This window comes from Callorhinus ursinus, unplaced genomic scaffold (genome assembly GCF_003265705.2).
Source record: "Callorhinus ursinus isolate GAN/ISIS: 27379988/994484 unplaced genomic scaffold, GSC_fseal_2.0 scaffold5, whole genome shotgun sequence".
Classification (NCBI taxonomy): Eukaryota; Metazoa; Chordata; class Mammalia; order Carnivora; family Otariidae; genus Callorhinus; species Callorhinus ursinus.
The window spans coordinates 51,137,593-51,143,003 of record NW_027397067.1 but is presented as its reverse complement, the minus strand read 5'-3'; positions in this window follow the sequence as shown (position 1 = coordinate 51,143,003).

Sequence of the window (5,411 nt, the reverse complement as noted above, 5' to 3'; positions counted from 1 at the left end):
AAAGAAAGAAAGAAAGAAAGAAAGAAAGAAAGAAAGAAAGAAAGAAAACTCTACCATCTCTATGGAACTCCCTAAGTGTTAGCTGTCCTCTTTCCTGTATGTGGTAGGACAACAATGCATGATAAACCTATAACTGTGTTCATACTTATTAAATTTCATAATGCTGTTATGATATAACGAGTTATATAAAAAGTAGTCATTGCAAAACACATTTTCTTTTAAAATGGCTAACACACACACACACACACACACACAAATATGGGTAACACATTCCAAAATTATTCTATAGCAGGAGACCTACAGTCATGTCATCTATGCCCCAAATTTAAATGAAACTGTTTTTGGTGAATGAGTGACTATGGATAAAGTTTGGCTTCTCTACCCATATAATTACTTCACTATCTACAGATGATGCAGATTAAATGTGATTTGTTATCTTTCCCCTCTTTTTGCCGAATTAGGAGACAATTTTCTTATACTTTTCACTAATAAGAAGGGCAATAAAATGCAATTGTTTTTCATCGCCTGAGAAACAAAAGGAACAATTTCATGGGTAAAAATAAGTAGCTTCCGTAGAGTGAGATCTGGTTCGAATAGACTCTTTTTTTGTGTGTGTGAAAAGGTCAGCATTCATGTTTCCAGTTTTACTATTAAATGAATTTCATGAACTTCATGTAGTTCTGTGAAGTATCTGCTCCAGACAATGCATTTTTCTAACATATTTTCTCAGAGGCCTCCCTTACAGAAATCAAAGGTTCTCTCTACTTGTCAAAAAGTCTGGTGAATATATAAATATGTGTCGGACAGGCAGGATATTTCTCAGATCTTCAATTTTCTCTTCCCTATTTCATTCTTTAAATAGGCAGCACCACCTGGTGGCTAAATACAATTATTGAAATTTTATTGTGCCTTAAACATGAAGAAAATGTAGATTCAGCAGCAGAAAAATACCCAATTATTTTTTTACATTAAAGTGGGGGCTATTCACTGTAAATTTTTATGCTTACTGGTTTTCTCATTTTAGTTATGTCTTATTTAAAAAAAAACATATAACTAAGCCATGACAAGTTTTATCCATTGCTAAATATGCTTGTTTTCTTTATACTCTTTAATGTTTATGAAAAGATATAGTTGTATAATTCTCATGATGCTATTTTTAAAACTAAAATTTAAAGTACTTTTGCAAAATTCATCCTCGTGAGGCACTTTAATTCACTCACTAAAATTATCTTATTGCCCTTCTCTTGAAAGCATTCTCACTTGTAAAGAACCTTAGTCACAGACACTTTAAAAATAACTCTACTTATAAAATACCATCAGAATTAACAAGTCATTTGGAGAAAGGCATGTAATTATTACACTGTAATTATGGTTTTAGACCCAGTGTTGAGTTTCCAAAGATGCATTTGATTAAAAAAAAAAAAAAAAAAAAAAAACTAATGCTGCTGCCCTCTTGTGGTTGAAAGTGTGTATTTTTCTCTGGAAATAAAATGATAGCATCCAAGAAATAATGCTTTTGATATTTAATGACAAAACTGAGTATGAGCTATTTTTTACATTTGACCAAAGTAATATAATAAATAGTCCACTCACTGCCATACCTAAGGATTGTAATGTTCTAGTCAATTCAATATCATGGTTAATAGAAACTTCGTGATTAACTTCTTTTAATCTGTTTGGTAAGAAAATTTAACCATAGAAATCCCTTCTCATGTAACTGTTAGCATTCTTCACCAGTTCCATGGAATACGTTTTTGCAAAGGGTAGAGTAAACCAATGCCCTCCAAATGACACTAGAAACGAGTATAATTTCCTACTTTCCTAGTGTTAAGTGGGGGAATAAATTACCTTCGAACTACTTCAAAAAAAACACACAAAAACAAAGACAAAACAAAAACAGAAACAAAACAAATCCTTTTTCATTTTGCCACTGTTTCAGCCTGGGATAAGTTCAGGAGTCTTTTCCAATGTCCAGGACATGCATTTACCTCACGGAGACACTTTGGCCCCTTGCCATTGTGGCACTGAATGGAAAACAAGCTTTTAGACTCACATTCCAAATGGAAGAGCCAAGCTTCGCTCGCATTGGCTCTGCTCTTCTGCTGCTAGAAATGAATGGCGCTTTTCAGATTTCTCCATAGGAACAGGACTAATTCTCTAAGAGCCTGCTCTGTGTGTACATCTCTCACCTCGCGAGTATTATTGTGGATTAAAGGCAAACAAGAAGGAAACAAAGGGGTGGTTCTGCCTTGGCCTTAAACCCCAGGCATGGTAGAGTTTGTTTTCCAACTCTGAAATTTCCTCTGACCACCCCTTCTCTATGATATCCTACAATGCTATCCTATTGAGAAAATAGGATTTGTTATTATTCAGGAGGGAAAATAAAGCAATTGATTTTATTCTGCCTTTATTCGTTCAGTTCCAGAGGAAACAAGCAGTCGGTAGCAAAAACGGGAGGTTGGTTTTGGGGACCGCTCTCCCGTGGAGGCTGGTATTCCTGCGCCTCTTGTGGTCTTAATTGTTTGTTGTTCCCTTGAGGACCAGGGCCTTTGAACGCAGGGCTTCACCCAGGTGGTTTTACTTGAGGAACGGCATTTCCTTTTTCTCTTATTCTTTTCTTAAGAAACTTCTAGATTGACCTAGAAGGCCATTAGCAGAAGAAGAGTGAGAGCAAGGAGAGAGGGCAGTGTGACTCAACATGCTCAGGGCTGTTCTTACAAGATCAGCACTGCTGATTCCTGTGGATTTTAACTGGAAAACAGAACCTGCAGGGGCCAGAGAGAGGCTGGGTTGGCCAGCTAAGACGAATCTGGCATGTCTCACACCACGCCCTGAAGAAGTTTCCACCTGATCCTCGGTTCTTTGCTGCCTGATCCGCTGAAGACACTCATTTTGATCTGCAGATGTATTCTGTTCTGTCCTACTCTTGAACACGAGAGATCAGATATGGCAAAGGGGAAACAGAAAACGGAGCAGCTCATAATGTGGGTACATTCCCCTCAGACAGCAGCTTCCCTGCCCATGCACAGCCCTGCCCCATGCCCTGAATGTAGCGAGCTCTAGGGGTCTCAGAACTCATTGCACCCTTTCCACTGATGTCCCCAGAAGGGACTCTTGTAAACCTTCAGCGAGATGAAGCAAGACTGGGACATTCTATTCAGTGTATCTTCGCCCCGGTGCCAACCTTGCCCTTGCCTCACCCAGCTAGTTCAGAGAGGAAAGGTTGTCTTGAAAGAGAACCCACTGGGAGTCTCTAAGATCCTGATAAAAATCTACTTTGGAAACCTGTGGGACAACACGCATTTTTTATTTGATAATTTTCCTGTAAATTTATGTACGCACTGCACATTCTCCTGTACGCATGTGACATTGATAAGTCATCTTCAAATTTATGTAATAGAAACCATTAGTTGACATAGTACTGAGTGAAATACATCAGATGTAGAAGAGGACATACTTTCTGTATAAAATTCTTAAACAAGCAAAACTAGAGCAATGGGTATACTTGTGGGGATGGCAACTGGAAAGAAGCATGCAGGGGTTTGGGGGCTGCTGCTAATACTCCGTTTCTTGATCTGCATGCTGCTTATTTCCAAACCCATGGAAAGGATCAATTGGCCCCTAAACTACAAACAACTTAGTCTCTTTCTTATTATCCCATTCGCCTTGAATTAAGCGCCCAAACCCAGAGGCAAGAAGAGGCGGAAGCTCATTTAACGTCGGTTTAGTGAACAAACACAAAAGTAGTGTTATCTCTCATCTGCCTCACCGTCCAGTCTATGTATCAAACTGGAGACCTTCGGAGCCCAGGACTCCTCACCGCAGTGTGTGTGATGGGAGCCACCATTCTCCTACTACTCTTAACTGCTTCTGCTCCATGCCTGCGGCATGTCTTGAGGGGTGGTGGGGAGATGGGCCAACTCTCAAAGCATCTTCTGATCAAGCAGAATGTGCACAGATGTTCACCTCCTTTGACCATGCCTCAGCCTCTTACAATACCCTTTCTGCTTGCCCCGTCCCTTGGTTAGGTCTTGTTTGTCCTTGTACTGACACCACCAAGTTTGCTCTCAGTGAAATGGGGCTTTATCCTTTAGTGGTTCAGGTATCCCTCTTTCTTAGAAAACAAATGTCAATAAAACTAATATGTTGCACTTTTTTTTTCAGTTAGTGACATAGGAAACTACAAATAAATACTTGCATTTTTAGAAAAGTTGCATCTCCCAAGGCAAGAAAAATCAAAACAACTTTTTAACAAAAGTCTATATATACTCCCATTGTTGATAGAAGTGCTGTCCGGTAGAACTTTTGGTGATGATGGAAATGTTCTACCCTCTAAACACTAGCCCATGTGGCTAACAGCTCTGGAAATGTGGTGGGTATGACGGAAGAACTAAAACTTTAATTTAACTTAATTGTAATTTAATTAACGACATGTGGCTGGAGGCGCTGCGTCGGACGGTGCAGCTCTGATCTCGACGGTGTCCTCTTTCATAACCTCCACTACTGAAACGCTGGTATTCTGCCCTTTAGGCTTCAGCCACCTTGATATTCACGTAAGGTCATTTACATGCTATCTCTCTCCTCTGTCTCCTTCTTCATCCTGTTCCTTCTGCCCAGAAAACCCGTTCTCATTCTCCCACACGTTTTATCTCTTCCCATTTCCAGCTTCTTCATCTTTTGACTATTTTGGTCCATTAGGAAGTTACCCTTGACCTACTAATTCTCGGTTAGGTGCTCACTTTGTTTCTTTTCCAAAGTATGTTGTGCTTCGTTATCGTAAAAGTCCACTGAAATATAATGATCTCATATGAGTCTGTCTCTTTCACTGTCTGATAAGTTCCTTGAGGGTCTTATACGTTGTCGTATTTCCAAGCATTAAGCCAGATACGATGCATTCCCTAAAGGTTTCACGAATGAATGAATGAATCATTTATAAAGGAAGTCGCAGTCTATCCATAGTCCACAGCCCAGAGATCTGGGAAGTCAAGGAGTTTGTGGGAGGAAGCAAATATATCTTGAGGAAATCACCTGAAAAAACCCAAAAGTGATCCACAAGTGGCTAATGTTATTGCAACCATTCATAATAAAAAAATAATTAAAGCAACCTAAAAGACCAACACTGAAAATACAGCTTAATGCATTACACAATACCCACTAGCTAGAACATTATGCAACTATTAAAAATTATAAAGACTAGGCAGTAGATGGGGAAATGTTTATGATTTGCTAAATGAAAAATAAAAACTATAAAATTCCTTTCATGTCAATAATTATGACCATATAACAATATGATTGCCTCTGGACACAGGCTGATAATGCCAAAATTTAAAATCTTTATATCGGAATGTAGAAATATGGACACTTTATTCTTTTGAAAAATGTGTCTTACCATTGGTATTATGTTAGTTTTA